Raw genomic sequence first — 27610 nt, forward strand, 5'->3', positions numbered from 1 at the left:
AATGAACCGTGTGTTGAATAATTGTGTGCAATGGGCTATTGCTAGCAAATGTGTGCTTGAGAATGCTGTTCGTTCCATGTTATGGTTCTATCGCACTACAGCACATTCATCAACTGGAGTATCCCCGTTTGAACTTCTAAGAGGGAGAAAACCGTCTACTATAATTTGTCCGGGTTGGATGTCGAAATGGGTCAAAATGAATGTCATGGATGGTATTGATGGTTTTGTAAGGGACAATGTTACCAAAGCACAAGCAAAGCAAACAGTTTATTTTGATGAAAGAAAAAGGGCTGTTCCACATAATATTTGTGCTGGTGATTTTGTTCGTATTAAGAATCCTGTTCATGTCATCAAAGGAAGAAGTAAATTCTCCGAGCCTTTAATTGTTGATAAGGTTTATGGTAATGCTGTGCGGGTTAACAATGGTCATTAGTGGAATGTTTGTAAAATTGTTGAAGTCAATGGTGAGAACGTTGACTCTGATAACCATAACCATTTGTCTGGTTCTAGTTCTGATACCGTTGATATTGATAACAGTTGCAATGATTATAACTTGTTGCCAGAACTTCGCAGGAGTTTGGGAGTGTCTAGGATTCCTGCCAGATTCAGGTAGTTCTCTAGCTTCCTGTTTTCTGTTTCCGTGACTCGTATGTTTTGTTTCTTTTTCTTGCTGTATTCCTCACCTCTTCTTTTCTCTTTTCTTTTCTTCACATTTTTTCTTCCTTTTCCTCTTTAAGTTCTTCTTCTTTGTTTTGTAGGAAAGAGGATAATGTAGTATTTTGTATTGTGCCTTACAGGCACTTGTAGGTAGAATCTTACGTTATCGGCATTCTAGGGTTGGGAGTTGGAATGTCGACTGTTTTGTCAGTTTATGCCTGCTGCCCTCTCATGTCGCTGTGTACTTCGATTCTTAATAAATACAACTTTGGGACCACAACTTTGACTGCACCCTTATTCACCAATACTACACAGTGCCAAGGGCAACATGGGCTGTGACATTCACATTCAAACATAAGCAAAATATATATATAGCGCAATGAGCGCAGCAGGAGGCTTACACCATAACAAAAGATGTACAACACATTCAAGGAAAAACACTCCCTGAGAGAACACAGAGCGTAGAGAGCTCACTGAGGTGAATGCTAAGCTCAAGGGCGAGCTCGCTCTACACAGGGATACATACCTACAACAACACCTCACCTGAGTTTTCGCCTCCCCACATGTTCCAAGAGCCTCCTCTTTGCCAAGGGTTGGATCAAGTTCAACGTTGCCTGCACAATGTATCATGTTCTGCATGGGTGCTTCATGTTCACTTGTAAAAGCACTCCACTATTGACGAACCCAGTTGAACAGAAGCTAGTGTCACAGAGTTCACTTTATATATGCTTAGATTGTACAAATCACAAATCTGATAAAGTAGTTGATAATTTAACAAATACATGTCCGACTATGACAGGCATTGAATCGGTGTGGACTCTTGCATCAGGCTTAGCACTCTTCTGAGTTTGACGTATTAGTATGCATTACCGGCCTTAATCCATGATAATATAGTTATGTTTGTGCAGTGTAAGATGTTAGGTGTGTATACTTAGCATAACTAAAGTAAGTCAAAAAACAGGCCTGTGGATAAATGTTTTCTTTTTTTTTTGTTCCAGCTAACAGTGTTTTCTGTGCGCTAACTTACCACATTCAAGTTGCTTCAGCTAAAGGAGATTTATTTTCTTTTTTCCCGACAGTAAACTATGACTGTGGCTACAGCGAAAGTGTTCTATATTATTATTGTTATTGAGATTTTGGAAAATGCAAAGCTACCCCAGAGGGTTTCCCAACGCTAGGTAACAGAAGGGCAGCCTCTGCACATATAGCTTAAAATAGCAATGTTTTCAGATCCTTATGGAAGGAGGTTAGAGAAGTACAACTTCTCAGAGACTCCCGGAGAGTGTTCCAGAGCTTAGGGCCAAGGTAGAAAAAAGGTAAAAAACCTATCCGAGATCGTTTAATTCTGGGGACAGTGTAAAGTGACTGATTACTTGAGAGCAATGAACAGGAGGGTTAGTATGGAGATACCAGTTTATGCAAGTATCGAGATCCGAACCGAGATTAGATTTTTTGCATATAGCAGAGCAACTTAAACTGGATGAGTTTATCTACTGAAAGCCAGTGTAAGTTATGGAGTAAGCCAGATGATTATGCCTATTTAGGCAGTCAGAACAGAAGCTTTGCAGCAGAATTTTGGACCACTTGAAACTGCCTGATCACGGATCTTGTCAACCCAATATAGAGGATGTTGTCATAATCCAATCTGGATAGGATCATGACCTGGATGACTATCCTTAGGCTGAACAAGGCAGCATCCATAGAATTTCTTTAGCCATTTCGTAACGCAGAAGCATTTAGTGGCTATTTTGATGGACAGGGTGAAATCCACCCAGCAACTTAGCTTTTTCACCTTCTGGACTGGTTCTGGAAGGACCCCTAAAGTAACTGGCCTCATATAAGTTCCCCAGAGCTGGCGATTCTTGCCCAATATCATTACCTCGGTCTTGTCAACATTTAGTTTTACAGTGCTAGAACTTATGCAGGAGGAGACAAGACCAAGGCAGGAGTTTAAATCTTCAGAGTTATGGCCCTCCTCCATTGGCAGAGAAAAAAGTATCTGTATGTCATCAGCATATGAAAATAGGGTGAGGCCACAGCTTTCCACCAGATCTGCTAATGGGCGGACATATATGTTTAAAAACAGTATTGAAGGCCACGCCCAGATCTCATAAAATCAGTGTGGCTGTACCGCCTGAGTCTAGGCATCTAAGATATTCATTCAGAGTCGGACTGGGAACCAAAACCGGCCCTGGTAAAGTGCCCAGCCGCCCCACCTGCCCCTCCCGTGAGAGAAGGTGTGCCACCGAGCTCTTTGCCAGGGCCGGTTTTCGGACGATTTTGGTACAGGGACGATTTTGCAGCTATGCTGCAAAAACGGCCCTGTAACAAAAACGGCCGCCAGGGCCCCCAAACTAGTCCCCAACGCTTGCAGCGCACCGGGGATTGTCCGCTGCCCGCTACGGCCACTACGGCCCTGTATTCATTGACTCCCGAAGAGTGGATTTGGTGCTGTGTCCTGATCTGAACCCAGACTGTGATGGATGAAGAGCATCTTGGGCTTCCACTAAGGTGGTGAGTTGAGCGTTGATACGTTTTTCCTGCTCGTTTGCGAATATGGGCAGCATAAAGATGGGTATGAAATTGGACCTATTAGACGGATCCAAATGTTTTTTTTTTAAGTAAATGTAGAACTATTGTGTGCTTCTATATTTAGGTATGTGTCCCTCCTGAAGGGAGGGGTTCAAGAGTCCTACAAGAAGATGAAATAGGTGTGGGCTCAGAGACCTCAGATAAAGGATATAGAGGGAAGCCTTGCTTTATTGATTGCAATAAAGTAACAAGGAAAAACTAGTCCTGAGGGACACATGTCTGCATTCCAGCAGGAAAATAACTCCACATCCTGGTTATTTCCTTCCCTGTTATAAGGAGACGCAGGATTGTTGCTCTGACTATCCATCTCCGATTGAGGTATGGCTATCCATGCTGAGGTTAGTGCAAGCTGGATATCCATCACCTTCTTAGTAAAAAAACAAAACACGTTTCTAGCACTGGTATTAGGATAACGAAGTGGGAGGGGCAGTCTTGCTGGGGTCAGATAATTCTTGGACCACTTTAAAAAGTGGCTTAGGGCAGTTGTGCACTTCAGAGATTTTCACAGAATAAAATGAGGTACAAGTGTGTCTACAATGCACATGATATTGATTAAAGGGCGTTCATATATCAGCTTTAGGTTCTCATCATACCTTTTCTGCGAGGACCTTTTCAATCTCTTGTACAGCTTTTTCTGTTCAAGTAAAGCTTCAAACACAAGGCAGGCGGCTGGACCCGAGGAGACCGTTTGAGTTTAGCAGGCACGATTACATCTAGGGAATCACAGATTCAGTTGTCCACCGTAGGCTGGTCTAAATCAAGATTCTGTGCTAAATGAGGAAATTTCTTAGATAAAGAGGTGTGGAGAGAGAGTATATCTCTACAAGATGACATTGTAACAAGCTTGCTTCATGCACCAAGTGATATAAAAAAAGGAACAAGAACAAATGCTTTGATGCTTATGAATACTGCAAATGAAATCCTTGTTTTTAGATTGGTGTTGAAAATACCTAGATCCCAATAATCTCTCACTTGCTCCGTACAAAAACGAAGGTGAACATGGCAAATAAGCTCTTCCCAGTTTAGGATGGGTCGAAAGAGGGACCGGTTCCTGAAACACCACTTGTCTGCCGTGGCACTTATATAGAGACCCTGTGGTCTACATGTATGTGGGTGTGAGAAATTGAGTTACTGGTTGACTGAGGTATGAATCTTGGTCAAGGAGCAACCACAATCCTTGTAAGGGTAAGGCACAAGCAAAATCCAAGTTAACATGTGTTCAACACCCTGGTAGCTTGGCACAGAGCAGTCAGGCTTAAATAAAGGCAATGTGTAAATTATTTGTGCAACATTTCAAACAGTAAAACAGTGAAAATCACTCAAAATACCCCACACCAGTTTAGAAAAATGTATCCTAATTTAATAAATTAAATAAGACCAAAAGGACAAAGATCCAATTGGTAGAGCTCGAGTTATACATTTTTAAAGAATAAGATGAAATATAGTACCTAAAAGTGCCAACTGTGGTTATCTGGTCACTCCGGAGATGGTGAAAGTCAAAAGTTTGGGCCAACCGCGATGGAGAGCTGGTAGTATACAATTCCAGATAAGTCCAGCTGAAGTTTTACCTTTTCAAATTTTATGTTAAGAGTCCGGTTTATGTTGGAGAGGGCCGCAGGGAGCAAGCAGAGCATCATGGGCAGTGGTTGGCGTGGCACAAATAGCAGGTCAGGTGTCACAAACATGCAGGCTGGAGCTTTGAGGTGGCAGTCATCCACGGGCATTGGTGCCTGCTGTGCGAGGAGATGGGCTGGTGGCAGCTCGCACTGAACTTCGGTGTGAGCTTCACGGTTCCAGTGCGACACAGTCACAAAGAACTAAACGCTCGATATCAAGAGCCCACTGATCCACAACAAGGGTCCAGGACTTGAGGTGTACCACTTGGAGGTCAAGAACTCACAGATGACAGGTCCAGAAGCGGTTGGAGAGCCTTTCATACCCTTGAGGCTCAAAACAGGAGGCCAGCAGACTAGCCCTTGGAGTCACTCTGGGGTCCTGGGTTCAAAACAGAGTTGCAGGCCCAGTTCTTCTTCCCCAGGCAAGAGGGCAGAAAGCTGCAGGTCAGCACAGTAGGGAAGAAGTCCCTTCATAGCAGCAGTCCAGCAGATTGCCTGTATGTGTAGCAGCACAACTGTCTTTCTTCCTACAGAGTAGCCACAGGCCCAGACGTGTACTGACGTTTTGGTGTCCGAAGTCCTTATTTTGTACACAGTTGTGCATTTGAAATAGAGATAAGCTTCTATAGGCATGCCTTTGAAGTGCACATATGCCCTTCCTTCCCTGCTCTGGCTCTGGCCTAACTACAGGGGCTACACAACCCTTTCTGTGGAGGCAGATCTCAGCCTATTCAGGTGTAAGTGAGACTGGGCACAGATCCTCTCACCCATTCTACCAGTGATGCACCATCCAGTCACAGCTAACCTCCCATTGTGTGTGGCTGTATATATACACAAAGCCCAACTGCCAACTACACTCTGGCATGTAGCCAAAGACCGGCGGCAGGCACCAAATTGCTAAGGCAAGAAAATGCCAACTTTCTAAATGTGGCTATTTCAGAATTGTACTTTAAAATTTGACTTCACCATAAGCTAGGTTTTTAAATTAGGATTCCAGGAACACCAAATGTGAATTGGTTATCTCTTCCCATTTGGAAAATGACACTTATAAATTATAATTAGACACTTCTAATTTGATCCTATGGGAGTGATAGGCCTTGCAGTAGTGAAAAATGATGAATGTAAAAGTTTTCTTTTACTAGCAGTGCATGTTGATTTAAAAAAAGTATGTGGGCAACTTTTTAAATACAATGCACACTGCCCTCGGGCTATTCATGTGTTAAATATTGGAGGGATTTGTTAGCATGAGCTGAAAGACCTTTTGTATTTCTGGCAGCCATTTTGTTTGCCATGTGCTGCCACGTGCTCGCCATGTGCTCTGTCCTCCCTCAGTGTGGCTGCTCTTGTAATCTGCCTAGATTTATCATCTTCCACCTTCGCACATGCCCAGAAGGGCCTAGCTAGTAGAATGCACCTGCTTCTCTAGTATAACTGTCAGGCTATTTTTGCTGCTGTATGGAGAAGTAACTCTCCTCCCACTTTGTTGAGCAAGCAGATCTTGTATGCCCATCTTAGTCATTTTGCATGCTTACATGAGCCAGGACTGCCCCTTGGTCTTATGATGACTATGTAACCCTAAGCATATATAAGGCCTCTGTTTTCTGTACTCCTCAGACTGCCTCATTCTGTGTGACGTAGTCTCACTCATTTGAGGTTAATAAAAATGTTACTTTTATAGTACAGCTTCTGTGGCAATTTCTTCTTTGTTGGTTTAAAAGGACCAAGTATCAGTGGGACCCCTGAGAAAGTTTCTAATTTTCTACACAGGGTCTACCTTAGAGGTGACGTATATGTCTTAAAAAGGAAGGACTGGGCCTGGAAAAGGTTTATTTTGCCAGGTCGACATGGCAGGTTAAAACTACTCACACATGTTGGCAATGGCAGGCATGAGACATGTGTAAGGGTGCTACTTAAGTGGGTGGCACAATCAGTGCTGCAGATCTAGTAGTGTGGCCACACAATGAACCCGGGATCCTATTTTTTTAAAATGAAGCAATCACACTATATACTTTTTGTGATTAGGGTTATTTATTTACCCGCTTTTTTCATTATTTTAGATACTTTTTTAAGGATTTCTTTCCTTTTTAGAAAAACACAAAAATTATAATACATTCAACATTAATAACAGTGACATGTTTGGACAACGTTTGACAAAAACATTAAAAAAAAACATCATATAGTACACAATATGTCAAGGACTTCACAACATTTAAACCAATATACATCACGTATATCTCTGGTTTTCAACAAACACCATATATTACTTCGGCATCTATGTGAATATATCAGGCTAATGTTCCGCTCTTAATTAAATCAATTCACTTAGCCAAATCTACTATTAAGTATCATAGAATGATTATGACGACGTGTTTCTAGCCTCGTTTTCTTTACGGGCTTTCATCAGGGCTCCTTATTGTGAACATATTGGACATATCTTGTGTTTACGTCATGTGCATCAAATCTGTAAACCTCCAAAATCCCAACAAAGGCAGCAAGATGGTCTGTAAATGCCCTCTTATGTGTGGGGATGGTTATTCTTATCCCTGGCACGGGTGATCTCTGTCAACTTCGGATCTGTATTAGTCTTCGGGGATTTCAAGATTTTACTGCTTCAATTACTGCTAATCATATTTTCTTCCGGTCAAGCTATGTTTTCTCTGCCAGCGCCTCCGCTTACTTTCTTAATATACTTGTGGCCAAAACGGGGATAATTTCTGTACACCTCGCGGTCCCGAAGCGCCTGTAGTAGCATTTAATTTACAGGTGCTGGCCACACGTAGTGCACTTTACTAGGGATGTGTAAGTAAATTAAATATGCTAATTGGATAAGAGCCAATATTATCATGTTTAGGGGAGAGAGCACATGCACTTTAGTACAGTTAAAGTGCTTATAGTCCTAATACCAACAGAAACCAATTCAGCAAATTGTAGGAGGAGGAAGGCAAAAGGTTTGTGAGTGACCCTGCAAAAGGACCATTTCCAACATCCATGTTAAGAGTAGGCAGCTTAATTGAACTTGAAAAGGAAAAAAAGCAATCACTAATAGAGAGAACAACACCTGCATCTGCAGGCATGCAGCTCTCAGAGGCATCAGCTGGCATATGAATGCAATTGATATCTTTAAAAAAAAATCACATCATACCATAAAAGTGTGCTAATAAGTGTGTGCTTCAAAGCTACACAATATTAGCTACATTCCCCTCAAGTATAATACAGTGCATTATGTCAATATATACCGCTCAACATACCTTCTCTGCCTTCTACAGTGCCAATGTAATACCACAGTTAATCACGTTTGGGTTCTTGCTGTCTCACAATACGGGTAAACCGCTTTCAACTGGCAAATATAATTGCGTGCTCTTTGACACTGTGGCCACCTTAAAGAGGCAGAACCACCCTATAGTTTCTATGATGGCAACAAACAGATGCTAAACATTTGTGGTTGCTTTTATATTGTTCTCTGTTGGACCTATCATCCTTAGGAAGCTCCTTCCCCCAACAGTTTGCCTTTTGCCTCCCATTTCTGCTGTACCTTTCTGTTGGCCTTAGGACTCCGAGCACTTAATCACCCCTAATCAGTGCTAGATAGCATGTTCTTCTCCCCTAAAACATGGTGACATTGGAATATACCCCATTGGCATATTTAGCTTGCTTATAAGTCCCTTGTAAGGTGGTGTACTATATAACCAGGGCCTGTAATCTTAATGCTACTAGTGGGCCTGCAGAACTAGTTGTGCCACCCACACAAAAAGCTACCCAATCCTGTCTCAGGCTTGCCTTTGCAGGGCCTGTATGTGCAGTGTACTGCCACTTTGACTTAACATTTACAACCACATGCTAAGTTTTAAACTCTCCTCTCTTACACATAAGTCACTCCTAAGGAAGGTCCCAAGTGACTGTAAGGGCAGGGTGCTGTGTAACTAAAAAGCAGGACAAGTACTGTTTGAAATGGGGGTCTCTAGCTGGCAATAGTTTGCACCTTCTGGTCAGGATAAGGGAGTTACACCCCTAAAATACCTCTTGCTCACCCCCTTGGTAGCTTGACACGAGCGGTCAGTCTTATCTTAGATGCAGTGTGTAAAGCATTTGCACATAACCAACAGTGATACAGTGTAAGCATTACAAAAGGACACCACGCCAGTTTAGTAAAAAATATACAATATTTTTATATACTTAAGATAAGACCAAAAACCATAAAAATACACGATACAATACTTAAAAATCTTCAGTTAATAAATAACGTTGAAATACAGTTCATTGAAGTCGAATGCTCCGTCCGGGGCTATCACCGTGTCGTGAACAAACAAATCCGAACAGTTCTGGCTGACTGCGGCATCGCGGGCCAACTATGATGTCAGGAAGACCCGCAAAACAGTACCTTTAAAAATGCAAGTCGGCGGCGGCCTCTCGTGAGCTCCGAAAGCATGGCATCCGCAGACATTGGTTCCAGAGGTCAGTGCAGGAGTCATCGGGCCCTTGAAGTCACACGCATTGCAGATCAAACTCCTTGCAGTTGAAGTCAGGAGAGCTGGTGTCCGCAGGCATTGGGAGCTGTGGTGAGAAGTGCAGCGGTGTGATGCTCTCAGGTCGTGGTGCGAGCAGCGGCTCATTAGCGGCGTCAGATGGTGTCATCGGTGAGACCAGGGTCACAGTGCGAAGTGATGCAGTGCTTGTCGCTGTGCTGGTAGGTCACGGTGCAGGCAGTGGCTTAGTTGTTGCTGAATCGCTGTCATCAGCTGACGAACTGGAGTCAATGGCGCCAGCGTCGGTAGGCCAAAGTTGCGGTGTGGGATGAGGACGGTGCGTCGTGCAACTTACGAGTAGTGCCCTCGATCCACGGAGCAACAGCGGTGACGATTTCGGCATGGAACAGCGTCATTGGGGATACCAAGACGGCATCGTTAAGCGAGGCGGTGCGAAGTGCGGTGCCCACAGGTCGCAGTGTGAGCAGCGGCTCGGTGGTGGCATCTGATGGTGTGGTAAACAACCTTTACAACGCAACTTTTACCACGCAGTGCCTTTACAACACAACTTTTACAACGCAAACCATTACAACGCATTGCGCTGGGGGGCGCTCTAGGATAGGGAATAGGTTTAATGTACTATCCACCACCTTCCCTACTATCCACGGGGACTGGAGTTGGAATAGTAAATTAAACAATTCACTATCCAGCGCCTAAAAGCACTATGCGTTGTAATGGTATGCGTTGTAAAAACCGCATTGTAAAAGCATGCGATGTAAAAGCATGCGTTGTAATGTCATACATCCAATGGTGTAGTCTGTGAGATCAGGGTCATGGTACGTCGTTGCGGCAGTGCCCTCTGCGATGCCTTCAAGACACGGGTGCGGCAGCGACATCGTAGATGGCGTCTGGTTGCTTTTTTTCTGTTGCAGCACAAAACACACAGTCCCCAGTGCTGATGGCAGAAGAACTTTAAGTCTTTTCTGTTCCTGAGACAGCTTGAACAGGCGGCAAGCTCTACCTCAAGCCCTTGGAGATACTCAGCGAAAGAAGTTGCAGAAAGTTCAATCCAGTCCTTTCACTGCCCAAGACAAAAGTAGCCACTACAGACCAACACAGCAAAGCACTCAACAAAGTGGTAATTAGGGGTGGACGGACATCTCCGTTCCGCCCACAGAATGTGCGGAAATTTGCCCTTCCGCCCTTGCGCAAAGAAGGTGGAAATTTGCGTGAAATCTCCACACATTCGGGGGCAGAACGGAAGTTGGCTGCCCGTCCGCCTTATTAAATTATATGTAAAAGCCTAAAATTAAACTTAAATAAACTTACCTTACTGCGGCCGCATCCTTGCCCATCGCGGCTTCATCTGGAAACTGCGCATGTGCGGGAGCCTCCAGCTTTTCTTCTTGGCAGTCTTCTTGCTCCAAAAGAGTTTAAAATTTCAGGGGTTTGAGCCCCACTTTTCTAGCCCAAAATCTTTTGTCCTCTCAGGCAGAGAGTGTCTGTGCCCAGCCAGAACCAGTTCTGCCCTCTCTGGTGTAGCTTCCTGGCAGGAGGTGGAGACGTCATTGTCAGAGACAGACCAGGCCCATTCAGGGAATGGAAATCTCCTCCCCAACCATAAATGTAACCATCGTCTATCCAGCCCTTTCCTGACCCACCTTGACTCTCTGGACCCAGTGCTCCTCCCCAGCCCCTATCATCCAAAACCAGATAGTCAATCCACAAACCCAGCAGAGGCCTACTGGATGGCTGAGCAAGAAAATGCCTGCTTTCTAAAAGTGGTATTTTCAAACACAGAATGTAAAAATAATCTTCATTAAAAGATGCATCTTTAGATACTGAGTTCAGGCGCACTAAACTTTGTTTTTCTACCTTGTACCCAGGGCCAGTCATGTTTATAAGATGTTATAAACAAACTCCCTATGTTGTCCTATGGGAACAGGTAGCCTTGCAATAGTGAAAAACAAAATTGGCACTAATTCACTATCAAGACATGCCACACACACCAGGGCAAGTCTTACCTTACACATACACTGCACCCTTCCCACAGGGGTACCTACCTAAGGGGTGACTGAAATGTAGGAAAGGGGAAGATTAGGGCCTGGCAAGTGGGTACACTTGCCAAGTCGAAATGGCAGTACCAGACTGCACACATGCTCTGCAATGGCAGGCCAGAGGTACATTTACAGGCTGCTTGTGTGGGTTGCACAATCCAGTGCTGCAGACCACTAGCACCATTTTATTTACAGGCCCTGGCACACTCAGTGCACTTTACTAAGGACTGACAAGTAAATCAAACATGCCAATCATAGAAACACCAATCCATAATACAATTTATAACAGGAGCACATGCCCTTTAACTCTGACCAGCAGTGAGAAAGTGCACAGAGACACGAAGCCAGCAAAAACAAAGTCAAAACCAGGAGGTCAGAAAGCAAATCTCTGGGGAAACATTCCAAAAGGTGCCACATCTAACATGTACTTTTAAGTTTTACATGTCCTGTCAGTGAAAAACTGCTAAATTCATTGTTCACTGCTCTGAGGCCTACTCATTACATATGCTAGCACTGGGGATTCCTTAAAATACCATTTTAGCTGCAATTCCAGATTAAAAAGAAATAGCAACTTGATGTTTAATATCTTTGGGATTGTGGTGATGAATCCTCTTTAATGGTAAAGTTGAATTTAACATTACCATTTCAGAAATTACACATTTAGAAAGTGGACATTTCTCTGCTCTTATCTTTCCTCTGGGTGCCTGCAGTCTGTCTCCAAAACATGTCTGGGCTGGGTGACAGCTACACTTTGTGCATTCCCCTAGACAGGCAAAACTCAGGAAGGGCTGGGTGTGACACAGGATACTTCTGCATTCATCTTCATACTGATAGCTTTCCTGGGCAGGAAAGGGGGAGAGGCGACTTACACTTAAATCTGAATATGTTGTGTCCTGCTCTCACACAAAGGGCTGATTTCCTCCCTACTGGTAATCTAAAGCTAGGGCTGGGTTGAAGGGGACTTCGGAGAACTCTAATGAAGTCATCCACTACATCAAATGCACTTTTGGGCATAAATACGAGTGCTATGGTCCTGTCATATCAGTACACTACAGGACCTGAGAAGAACTCTGCAGCCGAAAAGGCTGATGTGCTGCAAGTGTTCTGAGGAACTGCCTCTCTGCTTTGCTGAGCTGCCCTTCTGCCTGCTCATCTCAGCCTTGCTGAGGACAAGGAAAGGACCTATCTCTCTTGAACCCAGAGTGACTCCAAAAGCTTGCTGACTTTCCACCTGTTCTTTTCTGAAGTCTCAGGGACACAGATGTCTTCCTGTAATCCCGCAGGTACTGCTGGACTCTGCCATCTTTAAATCCTACCATTGCCTGAGGTGCCCCCTCTTTTCCCGGGCCTCAGAGGTGGGTTCTGCAGCTGATTTCTGGAAAAACAGATGGATAGCCACACAAAGCCCCATAAAACCTCAATGCACAGCTCCTTGGAACCGATGCTGGATGACACAAAGCCTTGCAAAGCCTCACAGCCTCTCGATACCAATGCCAGAAGACATGAAGTCTCGCAAAGCCTCCTCACACAGCTTTTCGGAACCAATGACGGATGATGCATAACCTCGCTGTGCAGACTGCACCTCAGGATCCAAGGTACTGTGTTCAGCAGGCCCACGTGGGTCCCTGTAGCCAGCCTGCTAAGTGGTGCCAAACCAGTTCTGTGCTCTTTGGAAACCTGCCTAAGGTGCTTGCCAGCGGAACTGACGCATCTTCTCTGCTGAGCAACACACATTTTTGAGCATTACCGATGCATTCCCTCAGCTGAGCGCGCATCCTCAAACAGAACTGATGCATCGACGCTGCTGTGTTGATCAGACTCATTGCAAAATACTTGCATTGCTATAACAAACCGCATCTTGGGACTGACGCATCACCACTTCTGCACGACACATCTTCAACGTGGATCCACACAACACTCCGCAACCAGGATTTAAGGGAAGTTGGTTCAGTTGGCCTAACTGGGTTGATGTAGCCGATCTGCGCTCCATCACGGTCAGCCTGAACTTGTGACATTGTCCCAGTTGATTGCAACCAGATATCCTAACAGTGCTTTGTGCTTTTTGGCACTATTCTTTACTTTAAACTTTAAACATCAACATCTCTGGTTCTACTAATTGAATTATTGTAGTTTAGATCTTGTTTTATGTTTTAAAGCTAGATCGATGTTTGTAACTTGGTGTGGAGTTAGAGGGTTCAGTTGAGCAGCCAGGTCTTGAGTCCTTTCCTGAAATCAAGCAGTGGGGATGAGGTACTGAGGTGAAGGGGGAGATAGTTCCAGGACGTGGCAGCAAGAAAGGAGAAAGAGCGACCTCCACTGTTGCTTTGGTGGATGCAGGGTTATTTTGTGAGGAAGTGAGAGGCGGAGCGCAAATACTTTACACACTGTCTTTAAGTTAAGCCTGACTGCTCTGTGCAAGTTACCAGACGGAGAGCACAGGTTAATTTAGGCTTTGTATGCCCCAGACTCTGACTAGGATTGTGGGTGCTGCTTGACCATGGCTTATACCCCAGTCAACCAGCAGCCCATTTTCTAACAATGGGTTGTTGGGATTCTTCTCTGGCACATTTCGATTAGGTGCATCTGTTGCAGGGGACCCCACTCCTTTCAAACCCAGATTGAGATGCAGTAAGTAATGGCGCAGCGTAATTTGATGCCCCAACCTTTATATTCAACTAGCTTACCCGTCGCGCGATGCTGCGATCTCAGAAGAAAGGAAATTTAAGAAAACTTGTTATGATAACATTCAATTTACATTGTGTCATTTTTATTGAAACATATTTATTTTAATATGGAAAACATTTCAAAGTGTTGTTTTAATTCAGTTTTTTTATTCGAGTGCTTGTGGATACACGATATTTTTTGTCTTTCCGTCTGGTGCGTAGACGAATAAATCAGAAGGTTTTCCGACGCGTGAGCTGGCCACATACAGTTGTCCATGTGAGAAGCACGGATTTTCCAAATCTGCCAAACCCTCATGCACACTGACAGCAGGGCCCACCACTCCTCCTTCCCTGCGACGGGGAATATATTCAAGAAAATATGATTATTACATTATACAAAGAAATAACAAACTAAATATGCATTCATACTAATAATACATATTCACCTTTGATTGACCAGCACATGTCATTCAAGAAAGGGAACTCAGAGAAGAGAAAAGTCATAATGATCAGGAAACAGTGGCTTGACCATTAACTAGAGTCATAGCCCAACTCTTAAACTGTTGGTGTTTGGTGGAGTTGCACATCCTCTGGATTCACGTTATAGGTTTGTATGGCAACAGCACTTTACTAAGTCGAACAGATGACCTCCCATACCTATCCCTCTACCATGTGGGTGACTCTGCTCGACCATCTGCGCAAAGAACCGTCTCTCCTCCCTTTCAGGAAACAACTCAAAACGCTCCTGTTTAGGGAGGCCCTGGTTACTGTCTAATTTCACCATACTGTGGGGCTGTACATCTGCCAACGACCTCTGGTTATCCCCCCCTCTCCCCACCCAGAGCGCTGAGAGACCTGTCCGTGATTAGCACCATATAAAACACAATTTCAATTACAATTTGCATCACTGTAGTCATCATTGTTTCACAGGAGTGTCTTCACCGTTCCTCTGGGTCTTGTAGGACCTTAAATCAGATGACTCCTAGCCAGCCAATCATCCATCATTGTTCTTATTACCCTGCTATTTACCATTACTTGGAACTCACTTGTAACAGCCTTTCTCTCGCTCCCCTCCATTTCTGACCCTCCCAACTAACTAGATTCCTGAATCACTGCCACATCAAATAGGTCTGAATTATAACTGAACGAGCCTGGATGTTTCCATACACACAGTTAGTCATCTATTCATCCATGCACTTAATCACTCACTATCCACGCACTACGACACTTTTCTTAACTTTTTTGCATATACTCATCTCCCCATTCTTACATTTGCCTACCTGCACATACTCGCAAACTCATTAGTCATTAAATGGCACTTGAAGTTGCTTCTGGTAGCATTTGACTGCTTGACTGTGTGGTCAGTAGAGTGTGCCTGCTACACTATGACGGATATGAGAGTGCTGTCAGTAGTGTACGACACCTACTCTTTGAGAGATGTGAGAATGTTGTCAATAGTGTGAGACTGCTACTCTGTGAGCTATGAGAGAGTACTATTGGTAGTGTGTCAGTAAAAGTATGTCTCACACAGCTATGAATTCTTGTTGTACTCATGGAACAAGTGCACCAGACATTTGATTGGAAGTGGCATGGTTTGAGTCACGATGGCAGAGGTGAGGTAACACAATTTTGAGTAAGAGGTGTTTGACTGGGTGGTGCATGGTGAGATCACACACACAGGGGCAGAAGCAAGTTCAGCCTATGAAATTAACAGTGATGGTCCAGCCACTGCTGTAAAGGACTTGGCCAACTGGCTAGGTTATTAAAAATAGAGGCAGTCTTTGCCTGGCGCCAAATCCTGGACTTTTTCAGAGGCAGAAACCACCCACTGTAACTTTATGGGTAGAACAGAGAATACCATGCCTCACTCCTCTTAAATGAGTGTGAAACTACCCTTCCCCTCTCCGCCCCAAGCCCCAAACGTATGCATTTCATCTGCAATGGTGCTCTAGAAATTCACTTGCTTCTTATTTATTTACATTCAATTAAAACAAATCCATGGATGAGAATGAATGCAGGTAGGGTAGAGGAGTTGGGAGAGAGGCTAAAACAAGCCTTTCCCTAATCCGTACAAAATATCGCTCTTAATACACCCAGGTGGGACATGTCGACTCGGGGGGGGGGGAGCGATCACACCCACTCAACTACCCACCACTAGAATGTCTCAATAGAACATAGCACTTTAATTTTGTTGGAAAAAGACCTGCGTGTGATGCTTTGTATTGTTGTGCTTGCTTTCACTGCCCATTCCATGCAGCAGTTTTGCCGTGAAGTCCCTGTATGTTCATGGAGCATTGTTAAGTGCTGCAAGTTTACAGGAGTTCTACTATTCAGGAAGGCCTGATTCATGATCCATTGAGCCCACATATATTCTGATACAGTTTTCCGTGCCCAGTTTTCTAAATATCTTAAGAGACATTTTCAGCAATGGCAAAAGCCCACCAAAACAGTCCATGAAAAGTGAGAAACCCTCTGGGGTAAGTCTGATAAAATAATGTCAACTTCCTTTCTTTTGCGGGGTCTTTAGAGGTGTAAAATCATGCAAGCAACTCATCCGCAGAAGTGTAGCTGACCACAAAACAATTGGTGAATTTGCCTGCTGATTCCAAGAACAGTAATTTATATAAGGTAATGGATAACCTCAGTGAAGAAATGAACAGATATGGCTGAGGACTGGTCATACAATTTTATCTGGATTAAACCCAGATCAGTTGACTGGGGGTGAGTGTTTGCATTGTCAACGCTCCGTCCATCACCACCTTTGGTTTTTCTTCATACAATTTTATAGACAACTGGAAGAGCGAGAGAGAAAAAGAATGTGTGTGACACGACATGATGTCTTACTAGACGGATACAGTTGTTTATAGTAAGACCTAAAAGAATATTGCACTACCTATTCAAAAGAACAACTGACGTTCCACTCTTGTAAGAAAAACATCTATCTATCTTAGATGGAATCTAAAAAGATTTTCAGAGGCTGGAAAGGCAGATTGTGATCAGAAATCTCACTTACCTTCCCACTGGTACAACCACATTGACAATTATTAGCACCAAGAAATGTAGAATGGTCATCCCTTTAAAAAAGCTAGATACTGAAGATATAGACAAATTCCAAAGAAAGGGATAGATGTCACAAAGGGGTTGATTCTCAAGATAGAAGAATGAGAAAGAAAATATACCTATGTCTTCATTAAAATGAACATAAAGTTGGATCCTATTGGGTTTGTTGGCTCAGTCTACATCCTACATTTCTCTAATTCTACCATTCTTTGTAAACTATCTATACTATTAGTGGCGTTTTGGCCCAAGATGTACTGAGAATGGAGAAGACTGGAACCTGTCATTTAAACCAGTTTTAGGTATAGCAAATGGCGGTGACACATCATGCTGTGAGATGCCATAAACAACCATGTTTGACGTATGGTATAGACTACCTGGGTGACAAGGAATACATGTTTCTCTCTTATGTTCATAGCTCCCAAATCTACATTCTGACCTCAAGCTCTTTACTAGCTGATGCCCCTTACTGTAAAATCTTCAAAGATAACATTCCGGTGATCAAATGTCTCTGGATATGCATTTACTGACAAGAAATCAAGCCTCTGCCCCTATACCAAACCTCACTTTGAGGATACTTGGAACCTCAGTCCAGAAACATTGGGCTGCAGTGAAAACGTCACAGAGGGACTTGTTGATGCAGGACAATCCTGTTTTGAGAAGAAAGAAGAGGGACAAACAGAATCTTTTGGAATGATATATCAGCAATTTGACCCATCACTGCGAAATATACCAACCACCTCATCTGGTCCTATGTCCCAAAATGAAATGCACACCTAAATTCACAAAGCAAGCTCAAATTGGTTTCTGGGTGATAAACTGATGATCTTTTATGCAGAATACCGCAAGATACCAGGAAATCAGACATCATTCCTGAGCAAAACTGGGGATCATTATCTGACAATAGAGTTTTCGGAAAACCTTCTCTTTTAAAAATGTATTTTAGGAAATCTATAACACATGAAGAAGTTACTTCGGAAACAGAAGAGATCTCAACCCATCTTGAATAAAGATCAATCACAACTATCAGATAGGGAGTTCGATGTTCACCAGAAAGTGGACCCACAATATCTATTGCAATATCTTCCCAAGGTCCATTCGGAAAATTACGACATATCATAGGAGCAGTGCGAGAAACTAAAATTTTATCACTTATTTTACATTGTAAACATTCCCTGACCTCTCTTTCAATTTCCAAATCCATTCCCGGCCACCAAAAAGAACCTTTCCTTAGTTTTTACAATTCCCATATGACCTTGATGTGCCTCTTTAATCAACCTTTTCCTCGAAGAGCAAGGAGGAATAAACTTAGATCCCCTCAAAAGAACACCATTCTCTACAGATAGTTCATTTGTAATCAAATGCCACACTTTAGATAAATCTTTAGCAAAATCAGAATTGCATGTAACTGAACTAACAACACTATTAATCTCACTATCTTTACCACACTCTTCTAACCATTCCTCTTCAAGTATGACACCCGAAGTAATTTCCCAAACATTCACCTCGCTTTCACAGTCATCTTCTTCAGCAACAACCCCTAAAGAATCATCAACAAGACGTGAAAGACAATCCGCAGATACATTCTCCACACCTGGAATATACTCAATGCCAAAATTAAATTCCAGAAGACCAATTACCCACTTTCTGATTCTTGAAGAAACATTATCCAAACCTTTCACCATGAAAATCTCTCTTAGAGGTTTATGGTCTGTGCAAACTTTAAATTTTAAACCCCAAAGAAAATTCCTGAACTTCCTTAAAGCCCAAAATATAGCCAAAGCTTCTTTCTCAATAACCGAATAGTTCAGTTCTGCACCTCTCAAACTCCTTGAAGCACAGGCAATAAGCTTCTCTTGTCCATTCCTTCTTTGTTTCAAAATTGCACCCAAACCCTTTGAACTTGCATCTGTAACTACAAAAGTCTCCTCAAAAGGAACAAATGCTTGCAAATCTGGAGCAACAATTAAATCTTCCATGATATTCTCAAACTCCCTCTGACATTCATTCGACCATTTAAATTCTTTGTTCTTTCCTAACAGATTTCTTAAACCACAAGATTTGCTAGCTAAATTTTTAATGAACTTTCCATAATATTCTACCATCCCCAGAAAGGAAACAACCTCTTCCTTATTTTTTGGTGGAACCAGATTTTTTATGGTATCAACCAATTCCTTTTTAGGTGAAATACCAGCTGCTGATATACTATGACCTAAATAATTCACTTCAGTGACAGAGAATCTACATTTCTCATATTTCAAAGTCAAACCTGCATTTTCTAATCTTTTAAGCACTGTCCTCAAAATTCTATCATGTTCTTCTTGATATCAGTGGCAATGACAAATCGACTACACAACAAGTTGCTGGACAAAGAAGGATTCATCATAGAATTCTACAAAGTGGGCATGCTACTGCAGACCTCAACGAAACATAAGGGCTTCAAGGAGCTAAAGTCTCTAATCAATTCGATTTATTTTCCACAAAGCTTTTCTTTTGGATGCCCACATCAGGGAACTGTCTGCAGCATTGCTCTTGGTATTGCCTAATATTGCGAATTAATGTGGATTTAAAGATACTCAAAAAAGATGCTAACTAACAGACTACACATATTATTCATGCTCATGACGCAGGATCTACAAGCGGGCTTTGTCCTGGGACACTTGTCGATCAATCACTTATGAATTCCCTCCCCTCCTGATTTGGTATATCAAAAACTCACTGAAGGACATTATTGCACTCTCTGTCAATGCAGAGAAGGCTTTAGACTGCATTGAGAGGGGATATCTCTTTGGAACTCGGTAGGGCTGGGATGGATTAAGACTTCATGTCCAAAATGAAGTGCCTCTATGATACATCCCATGCACATGCAGGTCTTTTCTATAGAAACAGTTTATTGTGAGGTGTGGCATGAGGCAAGGCTACTCTCTATCCCAATGCCTACTCCCTGTATAAGTTAAAGCACATATCCGTCACCCTAGGCTTTGTTTGAAAATTTGCATTTATATCAAGGGTGGTTACCCAACATATATTGTCTCTGATATGGGTTGGGAGCTGACCAATAGTTAGATGTAAAAAGGCAGCGCACATACTATCACAGGTGATGTGTCCCTCAAACTGCACTAAAATTAGGACAGAGAACCCTATATCTGCGGTTGTCCAAATAAGGTCCTTACAAGTAAGGTTTGCACAGTCACTTTGTCTAGCCGAAAAACACCAAAGGGCAGCGCGCACGTTATTGCATGCAATATTACACCCAATACCAAAATTAAGGTCAAAGCTACCATCTATTAATACACGGACAACAAATTTGTGTTTAGGGTATAGAAGCACCGAATACGCTCACCTTGATAAGACCAAATGATAGCAACAGCACTTCCTCCTCTGAATTTGCAAAGCCTGCACCATTTCTAATCTGGGATTAATGGGGGCATGGGCTTAAATCGAGCATGCTCCGCATCGTAATCTCATCAAACTGGTGTCATCCGCAATGTTGATAGCAGGTTGCAGCCACGTTTACACAGGCGCCATATTGGAAAGGCGTCCTTGCCCACACTTGTGTGTCAGAGAGTGCCGATAAACTTACTGTGTTTGCTTATACAACCATATCAGATATCAAATTGATTTACTGATAAATCAAGCTGTTTTAAGAGCCGCTATGGGTATAACATTTAGAGAAAAAATTCATCACCAAAAAAGCTTCTAATTTAAATATTTAAACCACTTTGATGCAGTGCTCAATTTACAAATCATTATAAGTTGCCCTATATGTCATGGAACCAACAAAATACATAACTCGTTAATCACTTTGTTCCGAAAAGTTGAACCACTGGCCGTCACATTTTAAAGGCTCCATGTTGGAAAGGTGTCCTTGTACATAATCAAGTATCATAAGGAGTATTTAAAATTTCCATACGTGCTTGTGAAAGAATGCTAAATAACAAGAAATTGCTAGGGCCTAATTTCTAATGACCCTGTTCTGTATTCCAATCGAATGAAAGAAAGAAAATGGGGAACCTCTTAATGTAATATTATTTGAATACTTGATGTGGTATATATAGTGAAATGGTTACAAAGATGCCTGATCATACTAAAGGAAAAATAAATACTGCAACCATAGGTAATAGAAGAAACCTAACACCAAGGTAGTTGGTATATATTGGCTAGGTCCGAAGAAACTAAAAAAGGCATAATGTAAATATCAAACCGCCCTAAGGCCTGGGAATTGCTAACCGCGATTGGACATTGTTTAGACAAGGTAAGAGAAGAAAAAGGAACACAGTTTCAACCTATACATAAATAAATTAACAGTCTTACAAACTGCATATGTTGTCCCCTTGTAGTGTCACAGGATAACAAGCCCCTAGTTGTATCATGGGGTCTAATGATAAACGTCTCCCAGTTGACCGTCTTAAGAGTTAAAACAGGTAAACACTGATTCATCAACTTTTAAAACTTTTTAAAACATACAGTGACAGAAGGTATCACAAACAAATTTGCTCCAAAGGTTCATCATAACATCACGTCTTCTGAGAGACTAGCTCTTAACAGATTATGTAAGGATCCAAACATTGTTATCCGTGAAGCCGACAAAGGCGGAAAGATCGCTGTTAAGAATCACAGCCACTACATGCAAGGAATAACTAGACAACTTACCAATAGTCTCTGTTACTGGGAAATTCATAATAATCCTGTCTCGAGTCTTACCTTCATGATTAACGCCAAACTTACTGAATGGAAACATACTTGCTTATTAACTGAGGATGAATATAGATACCTATGGGTGGATTGCCCTACCTTTCCGTGTATATACATCTTACTGAAGATTCATAAAGGTGGGCAATTCCACCAGGGTAGACCAATCATGTCGGGGGCTGGGTCACACACTGAAAAACTATCACAATATGTTGACTTGAAATTCAGAAACATGTACCTAATTTACCATCCTATGTTAGGGACAGTAAAGATATCTTAATGAAAGTTAAAGATTTCGAGTGGTCAGAGGACCTCATGTATGTCACATTCGTTTTAGAAAGCCTCTACACCTGTATCGACAAAAGATTTGGTATCAGAGCTGTACAATCCTTCCTGGATAGGAAGGATGCAGAGCTGTTTGACTATAATGAGACATTAGTGTCAATGATTGATATCATTCTTACCAACAATTACTTTCTTTTTGACAACCGCTGGTTCCAGCAGATACACGGAACCGGGATGGGCTCCAGGTTTGCTCCCTCTTACGTCTGTCTCTTCATGGGGTGGTTTGAGAGGGAGCACGCTTGGGGCATAGGTGCCTCCACCTGGACCAATTACGATGTGTACTGGGGGAGGTACATTGATGACATTATCTGTTTGAGGTCCGGTTCTGAGGAACAATTGCAAAAATATCCCACCTTCCTGAACAATAATACCTACAATGTGAAACTTACTGTGGCTTGTAATAGGTAAACCATCAGTTACCTGGACATTCAATTTTATATCAAACAAGGTCAGAAACAAAGTACACTCTTTAGGAAGGAGACCGTGTGCAATTCCGTATTGCACGCGGCCAGTGCACATCCCAGTTCTGTCATAAACAACATCCCGTTTGGTGAGATGACAAGGATCAGGCGGAACTGCAGTGAGGATGAGGCATTCAAAACCCATGTCAGTGCAGCATAAGAGAGATTTGTCAAAAGAGGATATACACCTAAGATACTTGATAAAGCTGAATCTAGAGCACAGAAACTGAATAAAGATGACACACTGAGGGATAGACGTTTCAACAGTAAGACCAACAAGAAGGCCAGATTCATAACCCAATACACTACACACAGCAGCGTGATTTTTAACATCTTCAGGAGGAACTGTCACATACTTACAAAAATCCCAGGGCATAGGAATGCTATTGAACCCAGACCATAAATACATATTGAAGGGGAATGTCGTTAAGGAATTCCTTTGTCCTAGTTATATGGTAACACCCAAGGTGACACAGATCTGGCTTCCTATGAAACCTAAAGGATTCTACACCTGTGGGATGTATAACATTTGCCCATGGGGAAAAACAAAACCAGGTCGTTCTGTTATAATTCATCTAAACAATTTATGATTGGGTATTTCCTAAATTGCAACACCACACATGTAGTGTATGTCCTTGGCTGAAGATGTGGTATTGTTTATGTAGGCAGTACTATTCGCTGCCTTAAATGAAGGTTTCAGTAACATCGCAGGGCCATAAAAATAAGAGACGATAGGTATCCCATCACTAATCATTACTACAGTGAGCATTCAGATGACCTAACTTTTTGGTTTCATGCAATAGATTATGTCCCTCTGCAAAATAGAGGAGGTAACAGGGACAATCTGCTCAGGCAATCTGAGTCAAAATGGATATGCCGATTGAGGGCTACCATGTTGGGACACAACACTGATGGAGAGATGCAATTCTTTTTATAATAATGGTTAGGAATGAACAATTATGTAAAACAATCCTGTTTGTTATACCCCTCTGTCACTGTATGTTTTACAAAGTTTTAAAAGTTGATGAATCAGCGTTTACCTGTTTTAACTCCTTAAGACGGTCAACTGGGAGACGTTTATCATTAGATCCCATGATACAACTTGGGGCATGTTATCCTGTGACACTACAAGGGGACAGCATATGCAGTTTGTAAGACTGTTAATTTATTTATGTATAGGTTGAAACTGTGTTCCTTTTTCTTCTCTTACCTTGTCTAAACAATGTCTAATCGCGGTTAGCAATTCCCAGGCTTTAGGGAGGTTTCGTGTTTATATTGTGCCTTTTTTAGTTTCTTCGGACCTAGCCAATATATACCAACTAACTTGGTGTTATGGTTTTTCCGTTACCTATGGTTGCAGTATTTATTTTACCTTTAGTATGATCAGGAATCTTTGTAACCATTTCACTATAAATACCACATCAAATACTCAAGTAAGATTACATTTGGATGGTTCCCCGTTTTTTACTTTTTTGCGATTGGAATACAGAACAGGGTCATTAGAAATTAGGCCCTAGCAATCTCTTGTTATTCAGCATTCTTTTACAAGCACGTATAGAAATTTTAAATACTACTTATGATACTTGATTACGGATGAGGCCACCTTCCCAACATGGCGCCTTTAAAATGTGACGGCCAGTGGTTCAACTTTTCGGAACAAAGTGATTAACCAGTTATATATTTTGTTGGTTCCATGACATATAGGGCAACTTATAATGATTTGTAAATTGAGCACTACATCCCAGCTGTTTAAATATTTAAATTAAAAGCTATTTCGGTGATTAATTTTTTTCTCTAAACGTTATACCCGTCGCGGCTCTTAAAGCGGCCCGTTTTATTAGTAAATCAATTTGATATCTGATATGGTTGTATAAGCAAACACAGTAAGTTTATTGGCACTCTCTGTCACACCAGTGTGGGCAAGGACGCCTTTCCAATACGGCGGCTGTGTAAACGAGGCGGCTACCTGCTATCAACATAGCGGATGACACCGGTTTGTTGAGATTATGATGCGGAGCATGCACGACTTAAGCCCATGCCCCTATTTAATCCCGGATTAGGAATGGCACCGGTTTTCAAAATTCGGAGGAGGAAGTGCTGTTGCTATCGTTTTGTCTTATCATGGTGAGCGTATTCGGTGCCTCTGTACCCTGAACGCAATTTTGTTGTCCGTGTATTAATAGATGGTAACTTTGACCTTAATTTTGGTATTGGGTGTAATACTGCATGCGATAATGTGCGCGCTGCCCTTTGATGTTTTTCGGCTATATAACGTGACCGTGCAAACCTTACTTGTGAAGACCTTATTTGGACAACTGCAGATATAGGGTTCTCTGTCCTAATTTTGGTGCAGTTTGAGGGACACATCACCTGTGATAATTTGCCCGCTGCCTTTTTACATTTAACTATTGGGTTGAAATAGGTCAGCTCACAACCCTTATCGGAGACCATATATGTTGGGTAACCACCCTTGATATAAATGCAAATTTTCAAACAGAGCCCGGGTGACGGATATGTGGTTTAACTTATACAAACTGATTTGTGCTGCCTATGTGCATGCCAAGTACATGTCTTGAGAGTGTATTGGAGTGGTTCAAATTTACGTGTCTCCTTGTTTTGGTTGCTTTAAGCACATACTTTGCCTCAGCGTCTAATTTATCTCAGTCGAGGCATGTCTTCTACATTATATCTATGAGGTATTGTGAGATGACAGCTTTGCCTATTTAAATTAAACTTATAGAATACTCATGCTGCAATTTCTCTGTATAATTGAGATATGTCCCCTTTACTGGCCAATACAGAGGCTACCTGAATTGTGGGGTGTTGAACGTTCTTGTTTAAGTCAGAACGACATTAAGATTTATGTCAAGGTAAGATGGTACTTAGAATTTCTCTGATTTTGAGTCTGTGAAAACAGTGTCAAATAGATCAGAATTTGTTTTTCTTGCTGTTTATTTAGCTGAAATAGGAGACATGTTATTGTTGGTGTTTGGGCACGTTTTGGAATGGTTATTTTTAGATTCGTGATTCCTGTATGCATCTCAATGAGACTGGAGTTTAAACCTTGATTCTTTTTGACTATATTAAGTATCATATTGTGGGAGAAGAATCTGATAAAGTTCATATTTTTCCTTCGCCATAGGACTTGGGCCATCGGCAAGGTTTCAAATACTGTGGTTTGTTTAATGGGATTGCGGAATATTCACTATAACAATCTAAATCTGAGGTAAAAAGCTGACTTAGGGTTGATGTTAAGAATGTAACCGGACATTTAAAGGTCTGGATATGTGCTCATTTGCAAGGATAATTTATTTCACGTCCCATTAAATTGCAGGCTAAATCTCTATCATCATTTTCCTCACTAGATCCCAAGATATCTTCTATTTTATGCTCTTTTAGATGGTTTTGGTTCATCTACACAGGCAGATTGTGCCTTGATCCAACTGAATAGATAAGGTGAGAACCTTAATCTATCTAATTTCTTAAGTGTGTTTTTTTATCTAAACATGGTAAATAGTGACATAAGCGGATGCACCCTTAATAGGGCCATTAGATTATTGTCTTTGTTAGTTGATATAGTGTTACTCCTGAAAGCATCTCATTCTTACTCCGAATTCTCTTTTTTTACTTTTCCTTTCAAATCTCCGGAAATTGGTTTACGTATCTTTTGTGCGTGCCTCTCTGAACTCACTATATATATGTGCACGTGAACATGATGTACCCTTAATGGGAATCAAAGTGCACATAACTGTTATTAAATAAAGCTCGCTGTTGTGTGTTAAGTTAAAATCCTAGCGACACTTTTAAATGTTGAAATTAAATGTTGCAGTATTGTTTTGAAATTTATGATGTTGTTATATATATTTAGTAAATAGTCTCTAAGTGCTTACAGTTTTGTTTTGTAACCTATGTTGTGATGTGGCGTCTTGACCCTTTTGCCGTTCAATTTAATGTCATTGTGTTCTTATATTTTTGGAATTTGGTACATTTTAAATGTTTATTTGTACTTATTGTATGTATATTGGTTTCGTCTTGTGTTCAATGTGCTTTAAATTTTATTTTTGTATGTATGTTTTTATAGCCCAGATGAAGTACCAGTTGTGGAACGAAACGCATTGGCTGATGTTCAACTCTAATTTTCCACGACAATAAAGAGATATAAGTTTTGGATACACCTGGAGTTTATTGACTGTGTTGTGGTGCACCTTCCTTTTGGCACATGAAACTCTGCTATGACCAGACTCTAGGTCACAGTTACAGCCTGGCCAGAAGGTGTGGGTTACTGAGCCTGTAGAACTCAGAGCTCTTCAGGATAACTGGGCTGGCCCATATGAGGTAAAGGAATGGAAGCGAAAGTCCACCTACCTTGTGGATCTCAAGACCCCTATAAACTCCTTGAGGTTTTCCCATGTGAACCGGCTCAACCCCGACTTTGAAAGGCCCGAAATGAGCAACATTCTGGTAGCAGATGAGCAAGTGGAAAAGAAAAGTGAGCCTCTCTGTGGCCTTCTGTCTACCCAGAAACACAATAAGTCACTGGAAGGTGTCAACCTCTCCCCTACACTCCCAAGAGCAGCAGAGTGACTGTCATCTGTCACTGGGACAGTTCGCTCCTCTGTACTCCCTCATCCCTGGACTCCCACACCTATGTGTCCATGACATTGATAATGGAGATAAGTCACCTGTTAAGAATAACATTACAGGTTGCCAGATTAGGTGAGGGCCAGTATCAAGGAGGAAGTCTCCAAGATGCTGGGGTTAGGGGTAGTTGCACCCTCTAGCAGTCCCTGGTCCAGACCTATGGTGCTGGTGGTGAAGGTTGCCCCACCAGGTGCTACTCCAGAACTCAGGTTCAGTGTAGACTACCGGAGTCTTACCTTTGTCACAAAAACTGATTCACTCTTGGGGTGGGCAGAACTCATGGAGTTTCACTCTGTGGAATTGTGCACAGTTACAGAAAAAGATTTCGCGGAATTCCACCAACCTGCAGAAAATATGCAGTTTGTG

The sequence above is a fragment of the Lissotriton helveticus genome, chromosome 3_2 (assembly GCF_964261635.1).
Source record: "Lissotriton helveticus chromosome 3_2, aLisHel1.1, whole genome shotgun sequence".
Taxonomy (NCBI): domain Eukaryota; kingdom Metazoa; phylum Chordata; class Amphibia; order Caudata; family Salamandridae; genus Lissotriton; species Lissotriton helveticus.